This window comes from Anopheles arabiensis, chromosome 2 (genome assembly GCF_016920715.1).
Source record: "Anopheles arabiensis isolate DONGOLA chromosome 2, AaraD3, whole genome shotgun sequence".
Classification (NCBI taxonomy): Eukaryota; Metazoa; Arthropoda; class Insecta; order Diptera; family Culicidae; genus Anopheles; species Anopheles arabiensis.
This window is the reverse complement of record NC_053517.1, coordinates 41,312,540-41,325,262: the sequence shown is the minus strand read 5'-3', so window position 1 is coordinate 41,325,262 and position 12,723 is coordinate 41,312,540.

Below are 12,723 nucleotides of genomic sequence, written 5' to 3'. Positions count from 1 at the left end.
TATAAGTAAACATTTTTAAGGCCAATTGAAATTCTGATACCTTTCTGAACATTGTTCAATCGTAACTGAATATTAATGTTCAAAAGTACCTTAACATTGCTTACTTGGGCTTGAAAACGGTGTAAATACCTCATTTCAATTGGGTTCTGAAGCCATTAATTTCGACGTACTCTGTAGAGTAAGGGGGACCTTAGTAATTTTGTTGCACAGCCCTGTAATCTGGCCATATCAACTAGTAAATACAAAATATCTTAAGAAGAACGAATTTCTTCTCGAACCTATCAAAGGGAATTATAAACCATATATTTCACATGTTTTTATTCAATCTTAAAACGTTGGTATCTTTAATAATTAATTTCTTAAAATTTATACAATCCTTGGGATGATTTTTATGAAAAATCTGGTAAATTATATTGGACTTCATTTAGCAATCATTTTTTTTATGTTATGCAATATTGATTTTAGGTTGAAATACAATAGGATTTTCCTCGTTCGTTTTAGAAAACCTTTGTTGACATGATACAGGAATTAATAAAGTTATTCATTCATTAATTTAACAATTCAGTTATTTCACTTTTTATTTCATGTGCGGGGAATCGCTTATAATGCTTACTACACTTGGTTAAGTTTATAATAATATGTTCATTTTTTTAGAATTTTTTTGCCCATGATCACTGATTGATAGTTATTTAGATTTTGTGAACCATATTAGAGACACAGAAATAAATTCCGGAAAAATAATCAGTATGTCTAAAATGATATGAACAGAAAAGGATTTTATCAAATATTTTAAAACATCCTACATTATTTGATCACTTTTTAAAACCAATTCTCTCAAATAAAGCGACATGCCACGACGCTTTTCCATTAAGCCGCATATGCCTTGACCTTTTTTAACAGAATCAAGCACACACAGGAAATACACTCACCCATCTTCTCACGACATTTTCAATCAATGTAAATAATGCTCCAGACGGGTGCCGTAGAGGGCTTTACCACCAGATTCGTGCCCTGCGTGTGTAAGTGTGTCTGTGCGGTACGGGCCACACAGCAAATATGTGTTCCATTTGTAGTACCACGTCCATGTCGTATGACAGCGCAAGGAACAAACGAAACTCCCGATACAAATACGCCAAAACAGTTCGTTTTGTGAGGACAGTCTCCCTTTCGTACGGTATCCCGAAGCCATTTGGTTAATTAAGTCCGTCTGCTTTTTCCCTGTGTCCCGGCTGTACTCTAATCCGTGTATTTTTAAAAGTTTTTGTGTGTGTGTGTCGAGTTTCTCTCTCTCTCTCCCGCTCGTTCGTCCTAATTCCTTTTCATTTCCAGCACACCCACCAGCACTGGCGAAGGCTTTCCAATTTGCCGTCCTCGATGCTTATCGGTTTGGTGATCACGTACGTACGAAGATCGGTATCGCGGTAGATAAGGTGTGCGCGTGGTTCCGCTTTTCCCGATGGCCAGTGCCCCCTCCTTCCATAAACATCACCTCCGGCACTGCCCAACATTCAGCTCCGTCCAGCTGTGTATGACCAGCTTTTCCGACCTCCCCTGTGTGGGTGTGTGTGTGCTTGTGTTTCCCTTCAGCTCCAGCGTCGAGTACAGATTTATGTTTTTCTTCTTCTACTCTGCCCGCTTTGCCACAGCTTTGCCGTCCGTTTGCTGTCCGTTTTAGGACCATTTTTGTTTCACCATTTTCCTTCCCCGGGCTTATGCAGCGTCACGTTCGGCGGCCCCAGGACTAATGCACACCTTGCGTACAAACCCGGCAAATGCACCTGCCATCTGCACCGAGGAAACCGAAACATCAGCCGGATTTTTGTAGGGCGTTCAGGTTTAAGTGCGCCATCGTCGTGTTCGTTCGCTACCCGCCTTTCTCACCTCTCTTCCCACCTCCCCGGGAAACTCCAACAGGAATAGCAATTTTCATTTCCGCTCCAGAACAAACAAATCCATTAAAATCCGACACCATATTTTGCATTGCATTGGCGGATTTTGCCACCTTCCTTCCTGTGTGCCCTCCTCCCCCCGGTACCAGTTTTTGGGGCTGCCGGATTGTGCTGCGATTCGATTTGCACTGCTGCTACTGACCGGGACCCATTTACAGTGACGCTTATCCACGTTTGTTTCTCGGTGGTTCTCTCTCTCTCTCTCTCTCTCTCTCTCTCTCTCTCTCTCTCTCTCTCTCTCTCTGTGATTTGTTCGCTTTGTTGTATTTTCCGCAAAGCCCTGTTCAGTGTGGTCCACAGCCACCGAGGTGTCGGGAAAACCGTAACTTAAAACGATGGAAGCTTCAAACACTGCCCGATTGCTTCGCAGTGCAGGCAGACGTTGCCACGGGTATGCACTTTTGGTGGCGTAAACTTGCGCGTTGTGGTGGCGAAATCGCGGCTATGGTGGAGAGTTTCGCAACAGAAAACTTACCGTTTCGTACCGTACCAGCGCGGTTAAGCGACGGTAAAGATGACATGACTTCCAGAGTGAGCGAAGAAACTCAACGTTTGCCTTCCTTCCCGCTTCAACCGGATGCTACCAGCGCAAACCAGCTGTTCAATCGATGTGGAACGGTGTGGAAAATGCGGAAGCAGCAAGTCGAGCGAGAGTTGGGCTCCTTCTCGTACCACTTTCTTCCGGTCGCGCAGCGGAACTGAAACCCACACACAGCAACGCGCTCGCGAAAACAAACAAAGTGCAGGTGGACGAAGACTAGAAGTGCAACGGTTGTGGTAGACGCAGGAGAAAGGAGTAAACCAGGAGCCAGCCCTAAGGATATGAACGGTAGTAAAGCTGTCCAAAGTCACACAATCTCTGGGCGGTGGTGAAAAGTAATGGTTGGTGGGTTTCATAAATTTAGCCGAAAAGATTGTAAAAGCGATCCTAAGAAACTAACACCAGGAAGCTCAGTGTCGTTTAGTGGTATGATCGTAGTAGCGATCTTTTCCAGTTATTTGACACAAAACTGTCATCTAATGAAATTAGCTTTATTTCTAAATTAGGAAAAGGTTAAATGCAGCCTTTTTCAGTTAATTTTTCATCATTTTTCAGTAATCTGTAGTTTTTTTTAAATATAAACAGGTGTGTGCGTGTAAAGAGATGTTCTTCTTCTTCTATTTAGCGTAACGTCCTACGCGGTCATGCCGGCCTATACAGGCTTTCGAGACTTAATTCATTACCATGTAGCCGGATAGTCAATCCTTGCTACGGGGGGACGGTCCATTCTGGGCTTGAACCCATGACGGGCATATTATTGAGTCGTTCGAGTTGACGACTGTACCACGGGACCGCCCAAGAGATGTATAATTATATAAAACATTATGCAGGATTTTGTGTCTTGTTTTATTTATTTATTTGTCATTTTTGTCAATGATTCTATTCGTTGAATATGTTTTCATTTTTTAAATATTTCTATTGGTATTATTATTTTTGTTCCATTTTTTATTTGTAATGATCTTCTCATTTTATTTGTCTCTGTTTCTGTACTGTTCTGTACTGTTTCTGAACTGTTCTGAAATGTTTCTGTACTGTTTCTGTAAAAAACCTGATATTTGTTCCTGACAAAAAATACCCCAGAATGAGTTATCTGGTAACATTGAATATTTTTCTTAAGCATTCTGTTGCATTAATCTGAATCTATTGCATTTATCATGAGAATGATATTACTGGTTGAATTATTTTATACATTTTGTTTCTCGATCTGCAAATATTTTACAAAATCGATATAAAAAAGTAACGCATTTAGAAATATCCAACATAAACCTGTTCTCACTTTATCTTTATCATTTTATCGATCCGTTCTCATGGATTGCGATCCATAGCAACCGGATAAAGATTCAGAGAAAAGTGCGAACAGGTGGAAGAAGAACACCTCAAGGTTGTGTGTGCGTGTGTTTTTTAGAGATCTCATGCAATCTCAGCTGCATAGAATTGCAAAAGGACCTTAGGCTACCGTTTTCAGTTATTTACCCGTCTTCTACACTATCTTTGATTTTTTTGTTTCCTAATGAACTTTAAGAAAAAAAACCTATAACAAACAAAATACAGAGCATAGCATACAGTTATGCCAATCAGCATCATATCAGTGTTTCTAATCTTACCTAAGAATGCAAAAAGTGCAACAAATTCTTTCAGGCCTTCCGCAAATTCTTCGTATCGCTTCGTTCTATACGCCGCTTTTTATGATTCCAATTTTGTTCTGTTTGGTACCAACAGAAAGATCGGACGAGAATAAGAGTCCTAGATGCGCATCTCTTTTTATATGTTCACTATGGCATGCGGGTAACATAGTTGTGCACTGTTTGGCAGATAATTGATTAATGTTCGGCGAACCGTTCGACCTTTGCTATGGCCACCCAACCCTCTTGGACGCCAGACTCGATGTTCACCTTCCCGGCAGATACGCACTTGCACCAATCGCAGCATGGTGTCAGGACAAACTGTGCATTAGTGTTTGTGGACGTTCCCATCTTCTTCTTCTGGTCGCATAATGTTGCGGATCATTGCGGATCAGCACCATAAAACTAATTAATTGCCGTTGGCGGTGTACAGTGTGACTGGTTTCAGCAGCCGATGCTTGTTCATGTCACACTTGATAGCTAATTAGGTTAAAGTGGAACAATAGGGCTTAACTTTCAAGGTTGCAACAACCTTGACTAAGAGCAATAAAATAGTTTAAATACACACATTTGCCTGTGATTTATCTCGGCCAATTGGCGATTCGATACCATACATTTTACTACAATAAATCGGTGATGCGGTGATGCGACCTAGTGTTATATGAAGTTTTACCATGATTTTGATCATTGTCAGTAAACCGGTCGTCATGTTATTTTTTAAAATTATTTAAAGAAAAAGACGGATTTAAATTCAACACAGACTGCTAATTTTAGGCATCATCTCTACACAAGCCTTTCCAAGGACCGTAAAAGGACCATTTTGAGCATTATGGTAGCATCCAATACTTTAAGGATATTTTTTCGATCAGGACAATGCATTCTGTCATAACTTTTTCGCACACGGTATAACACTTTGCCGGTGAAAAGGAATTATGGTAGAATGTCCTCAAAACAATTGAATATAATTTTAACGTAAATGAGTAATTATTTCTATGCGAACTTTAAGTTAGCGAAGAACAATACGTCAATTTATTTTATCGGATGAAATTTGTATCTGAATTTCTCTTTTTAATACACACATATTATATCTCGCTAAATGTATTATCATTCTGTTATACTACGTTGTATACCTTACAGTAACCATAAACCCAGAAAGGACATTTCGTTGGAAAATAATCCTTTCCATAATTAATGTATTCTTATAGCAAATACAGTAGAACCCCTCATAACGAGTTTATTCCGTTCCAATGACTCACTCGTTATGCGAAAAAAAATTAATGTGGCAGGCTCTTTTTCATACAATTTGTATAAAGAGTGAAATAATTGGTTCCAGGCTAAGAAAAGTGTAGGTATACAGGGAATATATGCATCACAACCTTACGGGACACCTCTAAGTGCGAACAGTAATCAAGTGATAAATTCTTAGTTTCGAAATTCTCGCCTTCATGAGCAGGTAGATCCATTGATCCAAATGAAATTGCTCGTTATGCAAGATTTTACTCGTTAAGAGGGGTATTTGTAAAGCATTTAGATTTGCACGTTTAACTCGTTATGAGGGGTACTCGTTATGAGGTGTTCCGCTGAAATCTTAGTAGATAAAAACATAATCAGAGTAATAAATTTCCTTAATTTTTCATTTCTTTAAAATTTCTATAGAAACACAAGGGTACAATCACAAAACAAAACTTCGCACCAGGTAAATATTGCTATACAACTCTTTTTATTCAATCCGGTCCAAGTTTTTCTCAAAATGAATATAAAAAGAATACATTTCATTTGTACATACAATTTTAGTTCCTTTATTATCCATTACAGTATCTCAGATGAAAGTTTTATTGTGTTTAATCCAACGTAAGCACAGCTATTACAATTGGTAGTTTTCGATCCTTGTTACACATATTTGCTCGTTCTTCCATCTTTGCTCGTCTCATTACATTGCAGACCTGCTACGAAGTAGTTCGCTATCTTCGTTCGTGTCTAGGAAACCAATAACGCAAGAACTCATTCAAAAAGCTTGCGATTTGAACTGTTACGGTACCCCATTTTACAAAATTTAAAATGCCTCTCCATTCTTCCTACGGAGCAAAATAGCATCAAGCCTATTGCATCCAAAAAGGGGTCTGTTTCTTCCTGCTTTCGTACACGCGTGTCGAAGTGGCCCTTAAATTTGCTTTCAAAAATCATAACCAAGTAAGATAAATCAGACATCCTACACTTCAGCTGAATCAGTAATCTACCATCAAGCTGCTTCAAGTCATTTTTTTTAATTTCATTTCATTCCTTTTCTTTTCATATGTTGCTGCTGAGTGTGTTTATTCATATGTCAATTGAAAATGTTTATAAAAATATACACTCCATTGTACTTAGCAAACATGGCCCTAATGTAGTACATGCTTCTCACACGCTCCCACCAGAATGAAGTTCACTTGTTATCGTTACCTTCGTTTTTAGTTTGGCTTTGTTATTTTCCGCGATTTTTTCTTCGTTTTGTATTTCAGTGTTTTGCTTCTTCTTTTTTTTATTTAGCAGCCTCTCACCAAGTAAAGTTTCAAGCAGCTAAGCGTTTAAAACGCTTTTCTATTACAGATGGGTTTAATGTTTTGGATTCTTGTAGAGAGAGAAAGAGAGAGTGGGGGAAGAGCGCAAACAAAACAGCACTTTCTAAAGGGGAGCAGTTGTTTCAACTCTTTGTTTCGTAGAGTACGTACATGGGTTTTTAGTGTTTTATATCCGTTTCTTGTTGCTTCATGCAGTTTATGGCAATCTCATTGTAATAATCACATGCGTGTTATCCTACATCCTAAAGCGTTACCTTCGGCAACTGCACAACAGACTACCGCTCTTTACACAACCGTTGACGGGATGATGAAAGGCTTCGTTAAACGGAGTTCAATATGTGTGGGCGCGCGTGTATAAAGTTTTGTATTCATGAAAATATACATTTTCCTTTTTATACAAGCTTCTGCTTGTGTGATTTTCCCTTTTCTGTTTTCCGTATTTGCTTCGGTTAGTGTTGGGTGTAATCTCTTCTCTTCTCTTCTACGATACATTCGTCATCGTGCTGAGGTAGTGTAAATCGACCAGATTTTTCCTTTATCCAATTGTGTCCATCCTAATATTTGTACCAGAGCAGTAAACCACACCACCCGGTGAAGCAATTTCAAAGCTTGTGAGGATGAAAGAAATATATTTGTACATTCTATGCGTTCTGTACGAAAGGAACTGCAAACTGGCATTGCAGACCAGCACTGCGGGCTGCACTGCTTTTTGCAACGAACTGTAGCCAGGTACCGGTAGAAGAAGGAAAAAAACGTAGAAAAAAGGACATTCATCCTAATTACTGCTTCACACATTTTTGTAGATGATGATCACTCAAGTAGTCCTTAGTTGACACACGCTTTGACGCAGTAACGCGTTGTTGTATTATATTTGTACAATTTGTTTCGATCCACTTGGGCTGTGTAAACGGGCGAAGGAGGGGGGGGCAAGAGGCTAGAGGCCTGTTTCAGCTTGGTTATTATCATTGTGTTCATCATTTGATTGCGAGAGGAGAATTGTAGAATTATTGGTTTTTTTTATTACGTGTTTACGATGTTAACCTGTATTTTGTTTGCCAATCATTCATTTCGATAAGTGTCTCGCTGCATATTCCTTTTCTGCTTCCTAGACATAATGTGGGATAGGAACATTTGACTTTTGTTTGATTTTTACCACTAAATTTAATCCTCCATTTTAATTTGCGAAAAAAGCTAACCGTAGTAAGATTAAGTTTAAGTAAAACAAGTACAACACGAGGGATGTTGATAATAGAGTTATTCATGTTCAAAAAGAGAAACTTTTGTAATGATCAATAGTATATAGGATATTGTTGCGATTTTTTTTAAATTTTCGAATTGTTTTTTTTTTTTATCTGGGTAGAGACTGCTTCAATTTAAAGCAACATAATAACGCATCATTTTTCAGGCCATATGTTTGATAAACACCTCGGGAAATGATTGATAGTGGATGAAAACCAAATTGCCTTACATATCTTCTACCTCACACTGGGTACGATCTTCAAATTGAGTGTTTTCACGCTTGTAAGAATAAATCAATTTGTTAAATTCTAGTTTATACAATTTAGATGCAACTATAATTCCATGCCGTTGCCGTTTTGAATTCTAAACAATAGCACACACGATTATTTGAAAATCCTAACTTTCCAATCAATTCGTCAAGATATAAAAAAACTTACATTCTACTCTGGTATTGTAAAGTAAATCTTGCAGCAGAGCTGTGTAGGGTAAAATATAGCCAATATCAATAAATTCAACAAACAGAGGTAAGTAATAAGACGAATTCAATCCAGCTCCATCATGCTTAATGCTACGTTGGAAAAGAAACATCGGAAGCAAGTGCCATACTATGCCATTAGTCAACAAACCTGAGCATACGCTGACTGCGCTAGTTCTACTATTCGCGTGCCTTATTCAACCTTTTCGTGTCAGTCCGCTTGTCTGATCCCAACACAATAACTCAGAGAAAGAGAGTTTGGAAACGGTAAGATGCATCGCAAATAATTATTATTGCTTAATGTTATCTGCAGCAAACCAGAAACAAAGTAACGCAAAACAACTAAATTGGAAATACGGACAAATAAAAAGACATAACTGCACGCTGTTCCTAGCCCAAAAACAGCACAAAACCTTCCTATCGTAGTAAAAATAGAAGCTGACACTACAAAAACGCTCACTATAACATTAACGAAAATCACAGATTGTTTGTAGGTTTGTTGTACGTTGCTGCTGCAGAACAGATTTCTCGGGGTTGCATGCTGCACATAAAAATCAACCACGGAAGTGCATCGGGGTGCCCTTTATTTTCCAAAAAAAAGATACAGAAGGAAAAACGAACAAAATCAATTTAAAAACATAAACGTTGTCTTTACCACTGTGTTCATTACGTGTTCTGCGTGTTCATGTTACACGTACACACAGGACATACAAAAACGCACGCTTCGACGCTGGAATTCAAATAAATGCAGTATGGCAGCTTGCAAGTTTCTGTATACAACAGACAATTTGCAGCAAAACAGAAAATATTATCACAATTCTTCGTTTACAACTGCTGCAATCAATGGGTGCGTATGGGGGTTAAAGCTGTATCGTTCTGTAGCCGAAAGCGACTAAAATGATATATTTTAAAGTGTTTGTTGGTGTATGTGTTGTGCCCAACCAAGTACCAGAATAATGTCGCTTAATTGCAGAACCATCTGAGGGACCGACTGTTCGCCTTTGAACCGACATTAAAGCGTTGTAGCATTAAACCATCCTCATTTCGAAAATCATTCCTAGCGCCAGGCCGTTTTCTTTTCCAAACAAGCACTTTGGTCACACTTTTCGATATCCCTAGCCCCGGGGGGGACTGTACGGGGGCAAACCGTTCTTCTTTTCCCGGGTACTAGTGCCTAAAATAACCAGAACAATCAACAGTACTAGTCTGATGCTGCTGCTTAAGGTACACTTCTAAGCTCTTTCCCTCTCTCGCTCGATCACGCTCGATCTCCCATATTCCTGAATAAAGCCTCGCTAAACTATCCGCTCACTACACAACCAGGAAGAAGGGAAATAAAAACACTTGGAAAACGTAAATGATCACTGAATTTTCGTACCGGCTGTGTAATGCAACGCAGAAAAGCTATCCTTGACACTGCCTCATCTCCCATCGCTAGAGGGCGCTGCCTGTACTGTCGCTGTCTTGCTTAAACAACTACGATTATGAAAGGAGGAATTGGGGCGGGAAAGTAACGATCGATTTCGAACATCTCGCAACGCACTTCACACAACTAATGCGACAAGATTCCTGTAACACATGCACCACCAGTGAGCTGAGTAGTATGTCAAATATCTAGTAAAAAAACAGGGGTACAGACAAAAAAGTATTCGTTACATACTATAGCACTTACAGAACTACTACTACTACTCCAGAGGCCAGGGGCGGCTGTATTCTTCCATCGTGTTCTTCCGCAAAACAAAAAGACAAACCGCTGACACCCGCAGTATCTATCCTATCACTCTATCTATTTCCATTCTGTTCCTTATCTTTCTCGTAAACCCATCCTACAAGGATTAATCGCACACAATAGTTGAGAAAATGTAAAAAGATTATATGTGTATACATATCTATATAATGTCTGTTTGTGTGTTTTGTTTTTTTACGCCAGGGTAATTAGGTACATACGTTATCAATTATCAATGGTTATCCCCGCTGCGCAAATTCGAGCAGTTTCCAGCGCAGAAAATGCACCAAAATCTGCGCTGGCCAGCGCAGATTTTGGCTGCTCTCCCGCGCTGTTCTTCAGCGATTCCTGCGCTGGGTCGCGCAGTTCGGGCAGTTCGGACAGTTCGGACAGTTCGGGCGGCGGCGGAGCAAAAAAAAACGGTCAAAAAATTTAAAAAAATAATGGCGCCCATTTTTTCGTCCGCTTCTTCTCTCCCTCCCTCACCCTGGCTTGCCTTACTTGCGCTTCTGCCCGTGCCTTCCGCCGCCAGCTGATTGGGTGTTTGTGGTGTATGCGTTGATTCATATATGTGCATTGCGGTTGTGTAATGTTATTGGTGGGTGTTAGCATTTATTAATTTGTGTGTGACCTTGAGACGATGCGGGAGAAGCTGGTTGGGTTGGCTTGGGATTTAAAGTGTTATCGGTGTATTGATGGTTTATTTTATTTCGTGCCGCTGCTGATGAGACCATTCGATGCCCCTGCCAATTGAGGGTGAAGAAGCCTATTTAAAACAAGCGTAGGAGAACGTCTAACACTAAACTAATATTTTTTAATTTGAACATGTTTGATGCTTCAACGACCTTCTAAGCATTATGTAGCACAGCGTAAAGTGGCGATAATTATTTTTTTAATGTGTCGAAATCTGTCTCGAGTTTTCGGGTCACGACACACACACACACACACACACACACAGCGCGGGGAAAGTGACCATTCACTCTATCATGCCGCGATCCCCCACCTCGCCCGGCGCTTTGGATGATGATGCGCTATATGATAGCTGATGATAGCGGAAGCGGAGGGGGGTTTGGTTGGGGGTGCGGTCTTGCGTGCGCGCTTTCGTAGGTGCGTTCTCGCGTGCGCGCGTTCGTAGGTGCCTTAGCGCGCGCGCGCGTGTGTGTGTGTGTGTGTGTGTGTGTGTGTGTGTGTGTGTGTGTGTGTGTGTGTGTGTGTGTGTGTGTGTGTGTGTGTGTGAGTTTGCGCGCGCGTGTTTGTGTGTTTGTATGTGTGCGTGCGTTTGGAAACCCCACAACTATTTGATTCTGATGCGTACATTTTCGATTTTCTGGATTTGTTTATTATGGTGCGCGTATGGTGCTGCACCTGTCCGTCCAGAATCTGGTGGCTTGTTGGTTTGGAGTAGTTGTCATGACGCCGATTGACCGGCAATGCCTTGGAATGGGTTCGGATCGGTAGGTTCTTGTTTTGATCGAGTGCATTCCGTGCATTTGTCGCGTCACAGCGGTAGCCCGGCAGCAACAAAGTCAAGACAAACTCTTACCCGGGTGTGGACTGATATGCTAAGTTCTTATTATTATTATAATTATTATTATTATTATTGGCGTAATAGACAACGCGATCATGCCGGCCTTTTCAGGACTTGAGTACCACGTAGCCGGATAGTCACCCCTTGCTACGGCGGACCCACGACGGGCATACAGATGTGCGGAATGATGGCGGTGTCGCGGGCCCGCTCCTATCCAGCGTGCAACTTGTATAATGCCACACTGTCTCCTGCTTGATGCATACGCTGCAGGCAGGGAGAAGGGTGCACCTCCACGATAAAAAAACACGGTCATGAACCAGCGGCGGACCTAACGATAGGCGGACTAGGCGGTCGCCGAAGATCTCTAGTCTATAGTATGCCGTATGTCTACAAGTGGACAGATTATTAGCGACAAGGGCCCCCGGAAAGATGGTCTTCAGGGCTCCGTGGCTGGAGAACCATTTGCACCTCCCCTCCCCCATGGCGTCAACAATTTTAGGGCCTGTGACTAATGATCGTAGGGGTCCCATGGCCACCCCCCCGCCCCCCCATCCAGGATGCTGGTGTCACAATCAGGTTGCGTTCTTGATGCTGGTGGAACGGAAAGTGCGAAAATCAGCGCCGGGCTGAACGTGTCAATGCGAATTACAGTTCTGCGCGATGCACAACAAACCCTCCTGCGTGAGCTAGCGATTCCTTAATCATTTTTACATTGCAGTGTTTGAACTTATTGCGCATTTTTTGGTTTGATTTGTGAAAATGCAACTTCATCGCCGCAATGTTTGTTAACGGCATTTTTGGCGCCACAACAGCTCGCGAGCATTGACCACACGCGAGAAAGAGATAGCGCTAGGGAGGGAAAGAGCACGGACGATGGCTGACAGCGATTGGCCGTCTGACGCACCAACACATTCAAACCTTCGACAGCGCGCTCAGGCGAGGGGTATGAGGCGGAGCCAGGGACGGGCAGCTCGACGAGCTGCTCGACAAATTTGCCGTTGGAGAGAAAGGGAAGGCATGATAAAATTCTCAGAACGGCATAACGCCTTCCGTCGCTTTGCACAGCGGGTCGTTTTTATACGTTA